This window comes from Podarcis bocagei, assembly GCF_964188305.1.
Source record: "Podarcis bocagei genome assembly, chromosome: 5".
Lineage (NCBI taxonomy): Eukaryota > Metazoa > Chordata > Lepidosauria > Squamata > Lacertidae > Podarcis > Podarcis bocagei.
In genome coordinates, this window is record NC_138129.1 from 61,547,797 (window position 1) to 61,561,590 (window position 13,794).

Sequence of the window (13,794 nt, forward strand, 5' to 3'; positions counted from 1 at the left end):
CCCCCCCCAACCCACATACCCCATCCCTACTTAGACTAACAAATTAGTTAAAAGGTACAATACATTCAAGAAGCATTCTTTATACAAGACTAGGCAAGCCTAGAGCCCAGTGCCTACCAGTTAACTGAACTCAGGGTGGGCTCATACAAACCCAAAGGAACAGAAGACAAATATGTCAAAACTGAGCCTAAGAAGTGAAGCTTAGCAACAGTAGTATTTCTATGAGATAGCAGTAAAGCATATGATTCATGTACTGGCAGGTCTCTTGGCCACTGTCCCCAGTAATGATAAACGTGACAGTTAAAAGCGTGTTTTAACCCGTCATTCCCCAATTGCCATTTCCAAAAGGGAACTGCCAACATTTCTTCTTTTCTTTTAAAGCTTTTTGTAGGATTCAGGTCTGCGTAACATGTTCCTTTGAATTGACAGAGCTGCACTTCCAGGAGAAATTCACATCCTGAAGATGCATGCTGAACTCAGGAACAGAACCAAAAGCAGCTATAGGGCTTGAGAATGCTTGCAGCATATCTGCCCCCTTCATTCTACCTACCTAGGCATTGTCACTATGATCAAGCTCCCCTATTAAGGACAAAACTATACTGACCTTCTTGGTAAGGTGAAGATCTGTAGAGGGATCCTTCTTGGGAGTTCTGCCAACCTCAGAAATGTGATGAATGGCAGCCCAAGAGAGAGCTTTCTCTGTGGCAGCTCCCTAAACTGTGGGATTTCCTCTGCATCAATGTGCACCTCACATTTTCATCATACAGCTTTCACTGAAGACCTGCTTCTAAACCTGGTCATGGACAGTTAAGCTGTTTTGTTTTGAAGGACCCACCTCTTTTGCAAAATTTATACTGTTCTACTCCATTTGGAACCATTTTATTTGTGCTATAATTGGAATGGTATTATTTGCTTTTATAGTATCATTGTAATCTGCCCAGGGACCTTCCAGTGAAGGCCTGGTCAGAAATATTATAAATAAAACAAAATAAATGGGCATACCAGCATGTTAAACCCTGCACACCAATCAGGAGCTCTGCTGAGCTGATTGGTTGGTGTTGATTGGTGCTTACCCTGATGAGCGGTAATAGCTTCATCACCCTGAAGAAGTTACTGCATCCTTCCCTCCCACTTGCTTCTGATTCAGTGCTACCAACTCTGCTAGAAATGGCATCTGAAGGTGTGTGTCATTCTGCAAAATTTCACACTGAATGTGCAAATGTTGGGAGAGGGGTCAGTATACATGGGGACATTGGGGTGGATCTGTACACATACAGACTCTCCCACACCATGCTCCCTGTATAGTTTGAATCCTCAAGCATTAATTTGAATAGGGCCTACATTACTTAAATAATAATAATCAAGCATTTGTTCCTGCTCTTTCTAGGATTATTTCAGTGCATGCACTACCTTCTGTTTGAACAAAGCCTGATTTTCCAGTCCCAGTTCTGTGACTCCCATAGATACCCTCATTTCATCAGACAGTTGGGGAACATCCCTTTGATAATGGCTTTACTGTCTTAGGTTCATACAATGTGACAACATAACCTTAACCCTTCCCTTTCTCTGTATATAATAAATATGTAAGATCATCGTGGCACAGCTCCTGTTGGAAGATTTGTAATGCTGCATCACAATCCAGGATTCGCATGAAGTCAGAGTGGGATAGGGGAGCAAAAGTAAAGGAAGGTTCCACAACAGCTGTGCCCATAGCATGGGAGTGAGAAGGGAGGAACACTAAGAGGGGGAAATTGTGGTTTTAAACAATGGGACAAGTTTGAATACAACAAGAAGGAAGGGTGCTGAAAGAGGGGGAAGTTGCTGTTTTAAACAATGGCAGATGTTTGAGTAGAGTGAGCAGGGAGTAACACCGGAGAGGGGAAGTAGCAGTTTTCAGCTTATGAGGGGCATTCATTAAAGATTCCCCCTGACGTACTTCCCGTGGACTGAGACAAATGAAACTGGGCACAGTTATTAGTCCTTCTCTACACAGCTACCAGCAAGAGCAGTTGTGGAGACCTCATCTGTAGAAGTCGGCAGGTTGTGTCAGAAGCCATGACTTGACCTCAGAAATCAGCATTTCATCGTCTGGAAAAAGTTGCCCTTCAAAAATAACTTCATGGTTTGAAAGAGGTGGAAGTCCAATGGTGTGAGGTCAGCAGAATAAGGGGGGTGAGGAAGGATTTCATAGCCACAGGACTGTGCTTCCATCTAAGCAACATGTGAGTTGTGAACCGGGGCGTTATCCTGCAGGAGGCAGACACCTTTGGTCGGCATACCAGGCCTCTCAATTTCGATGGCCTTCCGCAATTTCTGCAGCAGTGAAGCATAGTATGTCCCAGGAATTGTGGTACCCTTTGCCAGGAAATCCATCATCACTACTCCGTGCTGGTTCCAAAAGATCGTGAGCATGACCTTGCCCACTGACGGTTGGACACGTGCCTACTTTGGAGGTGGTGTGACAGAGTACTTCCATTGTTTGGACTGGGAAATAGTCTCTGAGTCATAATGATGGACCCATGTTTTGTCCTGAGTAATTAGTCTGGCGAAGAAGTCATCATGGTTTTTGTGACACATGGCCAAAAGAGCACTTGAGCATGTGACTCATTCCTGCTTCTGGAAAGGCATCAGCAGCCAGGGAACCCACAGTGCAGACACTTTTCCCATGTGCAAATGGTCATGGATGTTTTTTTCTACAGAGCCCACACTGATCTTGACATCTGCAGCTAGTTGGCAAATGGTTATGTGCCAATCCTCCAAAATGGCGGCCTCCACTTGCCGGATGGTGTCTTCATCAATGGTGGACTGTGGTCACCCAGGAATGGGAGCTATTCCACCGAAGTCTGACCACACTTGAACTGACAATGCCAGTGCTTGACTACGTCATACTATGGGGCATCCTCCCTATAAGTCCCTTTTATCTCATTGAACGTCTCCCGTGGTGTGTGCCATTTCAAGTACAGGAACCTGATAACCGCTCTGCATTCAACTGGTTCCATTATCAGAGGTTACTCCACATTAGCACCCGTAACAGAGAAACCGCTAGGAGTTCAGAGATACAAATTACCATGCTACCTATGGAGAGATGTATCATTATACATGTGCGATTTTACCCTTCTACAATTACCGGAAGTGGGTCAGGGGAAATCTTTAATGAACAACCCTCGTAGCAGTTGCAATGTGTGGGAGGAGGAAGATGCAGGAGGTTACCACTGGTTTGTGGGCATGTGGGGTTGCACAAAAGGAGTGGCAGGGGAGACATGGACATGTGGGTGAAGTGAAAATGGGCACAAAGCAGAACTACAAAATAGAGAAGAGTTGTGGCTTCAGAAATTGTGTTGGGAAGGTGGGAAGTGACCTAAGTAGCTGCATGGAGTGAGAGGGAAAAGCTCTAGTGCAGCCTTTTGCAACCTTGGGTCCTCAGATGTTGTTGGACTACAACTTCCATCATCTACTTGTCCTGCTAGCTAGGGATGATGGGAGTTGTAGTCCAACAATATCTGGGGCTCTAAGGTTGAGAAATGCTGCTCTAGGAGATTAATCTGAGTGGGGTGAGGTAGCAGGGAAGGGTGAACAGCACGGGCATGAGTGCAGTCCCTAGTCTTACACAGTTATATTACTATAGCCTGTACTTTATTATGGTCACTAGAGCATATGATAGGAGCCTTTTACTTAACTTGATCTGCATTGCATACGTCACAAAAAAATCCAGTACAGAAAGTTTAACCATTATAGATTTATTTCCTAAAGATGGCAGGAGTCCTGACCGGTACTGGTCTACCCTCCAGCAATTACTGACACTAATTATCATTGACAGAGCAAGAGATTGTAACAATATAATCAATTGGCATTCCCTCTATCAAGCTCTCGGCTTAGTGGGAGTCATTTCTTATCAGAGGATTCGCCTTCCAGACCAGTCACGGACAATTATTTTACATTAAACACTCTTAACAACTGTGGTCCATGTTGGCTGAAAGCAGGACTACTATTATGTCAGCTGGTCCCAGGTCCCCAGTTTGTAATGAATCTGAATGGCCACTTTACAGAAAGCATTTGTCTTATATCCCCTGCTCCAATACTTATATGCTGAACTGTGCAAAAATAAATTAAAACACAATCTTTCATTTCATATCAGCATGGAGTGTGTGTGTGTAAATCTCTCAAAAGATTTATATTCCGCCCTTACAATGCATTGTCTCTGCTCAGAGTGGCTTAACAACAATTAAAATAAAACCCCATAACAAGTCATTGTAAAGTAGTTAGCATTATGCTGCCTACAAGGTAAGCAGCTCTTCCAGCCATAGCATCCACTGGTATATACATTATGAATATTCCAGGCATAATATCACTCCTAATAGTAAACTCTTGCGTTGAGTGCCAACAGGATTGCAGCCAAAATAGGGTTGTTGAGAAACATGCTCAGGGAAACCCGAAGGTTTGCAGAAATATAAACACATTTAAACAAAACAAAACAAAACACCCTGAAGAGAACTGGGCAAGTTGAGTAGCCATGGATTGTAGTAGAATTTGGAAAATGGAACACAGGAGGGGTTCCCATGAAAAGGATCACTGCTGCCAAGACATCTCTCCCCAATATTCCACATTGTTTCATGCTGCTATAGCATATATTCATTTATCCTACATTGGCCAGCCCTCCACTGACTGAAGAGCAAAGACTGCTTTTTTTTTTTATGGGCTGCATACACACAGCATTTTATTCTAGAATCAACAGAGACCAATTCCTTGTGTTTTTCTCTCTATACATAGTCCAAAGACATTCTTGGTGTTTTGCATATTTTTTGCCCCCTTAAAAGTATTTCTTGAGAAACTGGTTTCATTCCAAAATGGAAAGCTCATTGCAGGTTGATTCTTCACAATATGTCCAAAGTTGTATCATAGTTTCAGTTATGGGGGTGTACCCAATGACATTATGGGGAGGACGTATATCAAGATCGCAATCATCACTTCCTTCTTCACTCACCTGGGACATCTCCAGGGAAGAAAAGGCATGGATAACCCAATCAAGCCAAGGTCTTTCAAATATGTATCAAGTAACCACAACCACCCTTGAGGACAGCAGTTTCTAAAATTGATCTAGATTGAAAGCAGCATGTTGAGGACAAGCACAAACAATTGCAGATGGGAGCCGGGGAGCCTACATTTTTATGCTACAAATGGATTAGTGTGTATACAGCTTCAATTAAAGATATATTAGACAGAACATCATTGCCTGACAATGTGTTATCAATGGCTCAAAATACACCACGGCAGCTGTCATGTGTGAAATGGCAGGCTGCACACTGCACGGTGCCTTAGAACATGAATTGACCAAAGACAGTATGTGTCTGTTTCTAGTCCACACAAAGATAGAACTTCCAGAGACCCAACAGGGTGGGAAGCTCAATCCAGGCTACGTTAGGAACTTACACTAATGAAGCAGAGACAGTGATAAATCTATCAGATTGGTTGGGGAAAAGTTCAGATTGTTAAGTAGGAAGAGTTGAAGCTTGTACAGTGGTACCTCGGGTTAAGTACTTAATTCGTTCCGGAGGTCCGTTCTTAACCTGAAACTGTTCTTAACCTGAAGCACCACTTTAGCTAATGGGGCCTCCTGCTGCCGCTGCCGCTGGGCCGCCGGAGCACGATTTCTGTTCTCATCCTGAAGCAAAGTTCTTAACCTGAGATACTATTTTTGGGTTAGCGGAGTCTGTAACCTGAAGCGTCTGTAACCTGAAGCACTGTAACCCGAGGTACCACTGTACAAATGTACAGCACATCCTAATTTGATTAATCCTGTCCAACAGAAGACCGGGCTCATTCTTTGGTGAATATATTGGAGTAGAGAATGCTAGAACAGAAGAGCAGTCACATGCAACATGCCTCTTAGGGTCATATGTTTCCCAGTGGTGTAGTTGCTACTGAGAAGCCAAATCATGATGATACCCAGCTGCATATTTAGGTGTTTTGTACAATGAGCTGCCCAAGTGCTTCAGGCAGACAGTAACCACCACACCAGGAGAAGCCTTCATTAAGTAAGTTAAAAAATAGACAATCTTGATGTTAACTAAAGCTCTGTGACTGTGAAGCTATAGTAGAGGGTCTGGTTAGTGATTATTCAGCTGTCGGTTGTTGCAGCTATACTGGGGAGCTTCATTCAATACCAATAGTCTCTCTGAGCTTTTTGGCTTTATCCTTTTCTGCCCCTAATAGTCCCCAGGATATTTTAAAAAGAATAGGAAGTGGAATCAACCATTTGTCCTTTCATTTAGGGGTGTTGCAACTCAGCCTCTAGTCCTCCTGAAACTCTAAAGGGCACAACACAAGTCTCAGCAAACAACACATCACACAAATCCTCTCTTTCGTTTCCTCCTGCCTCTTGCAGAAAACTCATCCCTTTCAGTATACCATATCACTAAAGTGTAAAGGTAAAGGGACCCCTATTAGGTCCAGTCGTAGATGACTCTGGGGTTGCAGTGCTCATCTCGCTTTACAGGCCAAGGGAGCCGGCGTTTGTCCGCAGACAGCTTCCGGGTCAAGTGGCCAGCATGACTAAGCCGCTTCTGGCGAACCAGAGCAGCGCACGGAAATGCCGTTCACCTTCCCACTGGAGCGGTACCTATTTATCTGCTAGGTTGGCAGGAGCAGGGACCAAGCAACGGGAGCTCACTCCGTCGTGGGGATTCGAACCGCCAACCTTCTGATCGGCAAGTCCTAGGCTCTGTGGTTTAACCCACAGCGCCACCCGTGTCCCTACCTCTCTGCAACTGGACTAGTAGTTTGCAGCCACTCAAACCATTTCAGGTTCCCTAAAAGCCTCTATAAGGTTCATGGAAAGTTGCTTTTTATTAGGTCAGGTTATTTGTCCATCTAGCCCAGATTTGCCAGCTCTGACTGGCTTTGAAGTCTCAAGGAGAGATGCTTCTCATAGCTTACTGCTTTGATCCCTTTAGGTGCAGATGTCAGGCACCAAACCTGGGACACTCTGCACGCAAAGCATGGCTCTGTCAGTGTGCTGCAGTCCCTACCCAGGCAAGGGGGAAATGAGTGTAACTTATTATGCCATAAAGCTGCATGCAGGTCATTTGCTGAATTCCTCCCTGGCATGCTGTGCCTTAAAAGCATGTGAACATGCATCTATGCCAGGAAAGCGAAGCTTCTCTGAGTAGCAGGAAATGTGAGAGCTGATGAGCTCTCATATGATTAACTATACATCCCGCGCAATGACATCACAATGAAAGGCTGAGAAGTTAGAAGACAAGAGCTGCAGTTTTGTTACAACTGCAGAGGCTACAGGTATAAAAGCCCAAAGCAGTAGAGGCTCGCAGATGGCCTGGTACTGCAGCAGGAACTTTTTCAAGCTGTTAGAAAAAAAAACGAGTAAAGACTTTGGCTTGACAGATGTGCCATAAGCAGTTTCTACGTTCCCTGAAGGACTTCAACAAAGCAAGAATCCCAAGTCCTTTCCAGGTAATGCAGTGTACTTGTAAGGAGGCCCAGTCTTCTTAGACAACCAAGTTCTCACAAGGGGAAGACTTTTCTGGTCTATTTCACCAGCTTTATACTGAATACTTTATACTACAGCTGAGTTATCTATTTTCAGCACCTCCTGGCTATCTCCTAGAAAAGAAAGATGGATCACAGCCAGCCTAATGGACACAGGATAATTATATAACATGAGGGGGGGGGGAGAGAAAGAGATCTGAATAAATTTTGAAGATCTTCCAGGAGACAAAATAAGGAACATTTTATATATATTTCCTCTAATTGTGTGACCCTGGTACATGCCTGAATATAGCATATTCTGAAAACAGACAAGATAAAAAAAGTATTGAAGTCAGTGGGTTAACAGCCGAGATAAAAGTCATGAAGAGCAATTGTCATTTCCTCTTGCAGTTATGTCTCAGCTAATAAATTCTACAGAATTATTTAAAATATTGCAGAAACACACACACACACACACACACACACACACACACAATGTACAGCTTTACTATCTTGATTATCTAGATTTTTCACCAGCACACATACACACACCCCATTAGCCCATGCCCATTATCTCAAACACAAATGTTAATTAAAACTCTATTTTGACCGTATGACTGGTTTGCATGATGTCCTGAATGTCTAAGATTAAATGGCATGAATTAGCTACAATCAGTCCTCAGGGTGCCAGCTCAGGCCACTGTAGTGATTTATGCTAAAGCAACAGGAATCCAGATAGACTGGTGGAAAAATAAGGTGGGGTAGACATTAAAAAACCCCGAATGAATCACATAAATAGATGAGCAGCATGAGACTTTAATCAGTGTGTTTAGTCTCTTCGTCTCTTCCTTCTTAATCCCCCAGTCTCCTGGCTTTTAACTATCATACCAAACCCTTCAGAAAATTAACTTTGATTTCTATACTTGAATTCATATGGGGAACCAGCAGTTCAGAGATAACACACCTGACCACTTACTCAACTACTCCAAGATGTGCACTTTATTCAGAAACCAAGTATAACTATAGTTTGAGTGCTGCACATTTAATGCTAAAATATCAGGGGTTGTTCAAAGGTCAAGACAGAGATCTTGCATGCCGGTCAAAAAGCATCTCCTGCATTTTAATTGCAGACTTGTCAATCATTCTCATGCACTATGGTGTAGCCTTAGGGTCATTTTTTCTGTGGATAGTAGCATAAGAAATACCAACAAACTCCATTGAGGGTTGAACTTTGTTCTACATGCCATTGAACACATGCCCTCCTTTTCAGTTGCCCAAACAGCATTTTAAACACAACTGCTGCTAGGCTTAAAGCCCAAGTGAAACTAGCTTTACAAAAACAAAAAACCCTCTGTTTATCCAACTGCACTAATCTCCTTATTAACTGTGTGACAAAGCAGGTTAGACTGAAAGCTAAGGCTACCCCTGGGCTTATATGCAAAATAAAGTCAATAATGATTGCAAATGCCCTAGTCATTTTCAAATATCAAATAGCTTTTAACAAGAAAGCAATAAGAAAGTGGCATACTTTAAAATCATCACTTTAAAAGTCCAGAAAAGTTACAGGTGTTAACTTAGTAACTATTACTTTACAAGTATGAACACTTTGTAAGTTACATAAATTCATTTTCAAGCAAAAGCTCAGATAACATTATAGGGTCCAAAACTATATACTTCATATGACAAACAGTCCACGTTTTTCCCTGTGCATATTCATCTAGATTCTCAACATTTATTTGGTATTGAAGGAATGGGTTTCCCAAATCCACATAGGAATCCACATAGGAAGAAACAGGCATTTCATGAACTGTTCAATGCATATTATTACTGCAAATGACTGGTACTGTATATGTAAATAATTCACTTTTTTATTATGTGAGTAGCACTAAGCATTGTGATAATTTAATTTCTCTTTTAGCTAAAAATAGTTCAGTAAATGACAAAATGCTTACACACAGGCCGCTGAAGCAAACTGATAGTAACCCTTTGCTTTCTTCATATATCTGTCAGAGATGCATGCCATAGCAGCAACAATAAAATTGTCTGAGCAATGGATTTTCATTTCTTTCACCACTCCCAAGACAGCATCAGATTTGAAAGACAATGAATGCAAGTAGATAGGGAAAAATGCACACAAAGTAGACAGTGGCGTAGCGTGGGGGGTGCCAGGGGTGCCGGCCGCACCGGGCTCAACATCTGGTGGGGCGCGAGTACAGAGGGAAGGGAGAAGTTCCTTCCTCCGCCGGGCTCCCCACCGCCACCACCAGCCTTGCGCCCTAGCGCGCGCGTGCCCCCCGCCGCGGCTGCGCTCCACTCACTGCTCGCAGGAGGAGCAGCCGCTGCAGCAGCGCCGATGCCGCCACCGACACCTGGCCGGGCACGGGCAGCCTCCGCACCCCGATTCCGCCGCCATCCCCTCGGTCCAGCCACAGGCGGTGGCTGCTTCTGCCGACTGGGAGGGAGGAGAGCTCCGAGGGGCCTCGCCGCACCCTGCGCTCCCCAAAACCCTCCGAGAGGAAGCCGGCGGGCGGGCGAGGGTCTCCCGGCAGAAGGGGGTGCCGCTGGCTCCGGCTCTCAGCGCAAGTCTCAGCCGCGGGGGGGGGGGGCGAGGACGGAGCACGGCTGGAAGCCCCCGGACCCGGCCAGGAGGAGGAGAGGCGCTCGCCAAGCCCGGATCTGGAGCTCCACCTACAGCCCAAGGAGAGGAGGGGGCGGGGAGGCGCCCGAGGGGAGGGGGCTTCGGCTGCCTCGGCCCGCGGGGGCTCCGCAAATAATAAATTTAATAAATTCCTGCTGAGCCTTTGGGGGGGTCCTTGGCTCCTTCGCTCGCCCCCAGCCCCAGTGGCGTAGCGTGGGGGGTGCAGGGGGGCCGGGCGCAACATCTGGGGGGGGCGCTTGCACTCGAGTGCTAAAATCCACGGGTAAGGGGGCGCAAATTACTTGCCTTGCCCCGGGTGCTGACAACCCACGCTACGCCACTGAAAGTAGATTAGATTTTTTTTTCCATAGACATTGTTGCACTCAACAAAAATGGCAACTTTCACTGTGAAATTCAGCATAACACTAAAATAACAGAATGTGGAAAGAGACAACAAAGCAGCAATATTATATATACTGTATATAAAATCACAATACCTTATGTTACATAATTGCCTACCTGCTGCAATTCCGTGTGATGCTGGCTACCACAGTTGATGTTACCAAACATTCAGAGCTCTTCCAAATTCTAGAAATATAGCCCAAAGTCAACCGAAAGAACATCAGTTATGAAGCGATGACCAAAATCCTATGATGTCTGCAACCAGAGTGTCTTCACACATATGGATATTCTGCAAAGAAAAGGGAAGTGGGCGGGGAGGGGAAGAAAGCGAAGAAAAAGGACATGTTCACATATTTTGTCTGGAACCAAAAAGAGCAGGTTTTAACAAATAGCTCTTTTCTGACATTTGATCTGTGTAGAACACACATTTGAGTTTTGCCTTGCTATGGCAGGCTCCAGCTCATGCATATCTTATATGCATGGGGCTCTCTCTCAGTATCGTCAGGAACTTTTGAAGATCAGGCTGGCTGATTATGTGGAGAGTGAGGTAGGTGTGTTTGTGTATTCAAATGAGTGTGCATAGGCTAAGGCACAGCCTGGCACTGTGATGGTGATTCACCCTCATGAATACTCATTCTACAGAGCAAAGCTGTCTGTGCCAAGGCAGCCATGCCCCCCAGATGTTTTATTGTCAGAGAATATGAGAATTATAATCCAAAACATCTGGAGGGCCACAGGTGGGGGAAGCTGGTCTGGAGCACCCATGAAAGACCTTGTTCTTAGACCAGATATTGGGAACTTGTGCTACTCCCAATGTCATTGGACTATAGCTTCCATAATCCCTGACCACTGACCATACCAGCTGAGCTTGATTCTAACAACACCTGGAAGGCACAGTTTCCCCACTCCTGGCCTTCATTTGCACACTGCCCCTGGAATGGAATGTTCATTAGGAATGTACAGTCTGACTTTATCAATGAAACATTTCCAATTCCAGCACTAGGAATGCTTAAGAAATTGCTTTTCATATGGCCCAATGAGTGCTATTTCAATTGCCACCTACCAGACAAATGGTTGTTGGTAACAAATAAATCACTCCAGGGCAGAAGGAAATAGATACCAATTGAGCTAACAGGCATAAGTTGAATAATGAAGTATTAACAATTCATATTCAGATTTAATATGGCTTCATTCTTGGGCACAGGCTCTTATCATGCTCAAGCACTAGTTAATAACTCAGTAAATTAAATTCTGGGCTACTTCAGGCCTGGAGTGTGTGTAGTCAAATAACTGCTTTTAAAACAACAACACGATGACCACAAAAGAGGATAGAAAATATTGTTTTCCAGCCCACCTCAATTTCCTTGTATCATTGATTTGAAACATTTAGCTGTTGTTTTGAATGTTCTGTGTTTCAGAAGGTTCATTCAATACATCACAAGATAGTATCTATTTTATTATACAATGCCTTAAAAGCTGTCTAGAAAAGTGGGGGGCAGTGGGGGGAGAGTTTAGTCACTAGCTGGCTATTGGAATTACATTCTTTATTAGATCAAAGCACAAATGAGGGCTTTCAACTTTCTCCACTTTATCATCAAAAGAGAGGTTTTAAACAGCTAGCAAATGCCAAAATTCCAATCTTTCTTGATTATAGGTCAGTGTTGAGGCAGACATATCCTACAAAGATGCTGCTGATAAATTTGTCTTTAGTGTTTTACATGTCGGGCAGGCAGCAAAACTAATGAAATGGTTCCTACACTGAATGTTGGCAAGACATGACCTAAGAATACGGAGGAATTTAACTTACAGAGCCTCTCTTGAAGGCGTTTTGTTGTGCAATGTTACTTAAATGCACGTGTAGATTAAAACTGTTATCATAGACTGGAAGGGGACAGCTAGAATGCAGGTTAGTCCACTGACAATTAAAAACAAATGCTCACATATTCCAAGCCACCTGCTGCAATGCCAATTGTCAAATCAGCACTATGTTCCTAGTGTTGAGATGCTGGTTTTTCCCCTGAATACACCGTGTTGACATTTGCTCCTTGTGGCAGGTGAAAACAATCCAGGCTATTCCCATTAGACTAAAAAGCAGAAATACCATGTAGTGTCGCAGCCATACACTTAGCCAAGTCAAACAACCAACATAAAAGCCTGCAGTTTGACAAGGTCTGGCATTCCAGTGTTTACAGTTCATCATTGTTATAGACCACAGGGTAGTGCAGTGGAAGTTGGGACTTAAGCACACTGTAAATGACCCATCTGAAGAAATAAGTTTGCAAAATAACTTCAAAATATCAAATCTCATTTCTTCATCCTTATAACTGGATATAAAACTTACGAATGTAAATACTTGAATGTGAATATGGCCCCTTGGGGTGCTTAATTAGTTATGCATTAATACCAATTCTTGGCGCATAAACCTTCACAGTAAGTTAATTCTTTGTACAGGTCAATTTTCTATACACACTGGTACAGGTAAAGGTAAAGGACCTCTGGACGATTAAGTCCAGTCAAAGATGACTATGGGGCTGTGGTGCTCATCTTGCTTTCAGGTCTGTTTGTCCACAGACAGCTTTCCAAGTCATGTGGCCAGCATGACTAAACCGCTTCTGGCACAACAGAACACCGTGACGGAAACCAGAACGCACAGAAATGCCATTTACCTTCCCACTGCATTTGTCTACTTGGCTGTTTATCTACTTGCACTGGCATGCTTTTGAACTGCTAGGTTGGCAGGAGCTGGGACAGAGCAATGGGTGCTCACCCTGTTGCAGGGATTCGAACTGCTGACCTTCTGATTGGGAAGCCCAAGAGGCTCAGTGGTTTAGACCACAGTGCCACCCTCAGTCGCCATTCTCAGTCCTCGTTAGGCTTTTTTGAGGTGCGTTTTTGTCACCTTTCCATTTTTTTAAAAGATGCAAATCTCAACATTGCCTATACTAGAGCTTTCTGATACCCCCTTTTGTTTCTCATTTTGCTCCAATCCCAATGGTTCTTGCTACTTGAGCTTGCAGCTAGTGGGAGTAATCATTCTGCATGATATATGGAATGGCTTAAAGGTGGCCTTTAAGCTTAGCCTTAAAGAAAGGGGTGGTAGGATAAGGCCTGGTAATGGGATCACTCAAAACTAAAACAAATGAAATTGGGTTGCAGGCCTGGATTTCTTGAATTTGCAGATCTTATTAAACTGTTGGTGGGGCTAATGTGTTAAAGTATATTCTACCTCCTTTCACCTTGCATAATAATAATAATAATAATAATAATAATAA

General features: G+C 43.8%; 1 protein-coding gene across 3 annotated transcripts in view; it reads right to left on the minus strand.

Annotated features, from left to right (window-relative positions):
* DAB1 (DAB adaptor protein 1) overlaps window positions 1-13,794 on the minus strand; it is a 656,563-nt gene that overhangs the window by 416,725 nt on the left and 226,044 nt on the right. For all 3 annotated transcript variants that reach the window (XM_081196886.1, XM_081196887.1, XM_081196888.1), the window contains one exon: window positions 10,640-10,811. The gene's annotated coding sequence lies outside the window, so the exon portion shown is untranslated. The remainder of the gene's footprint in view (window positions 1-10,639; window positions 10,812-13,794) is intronic.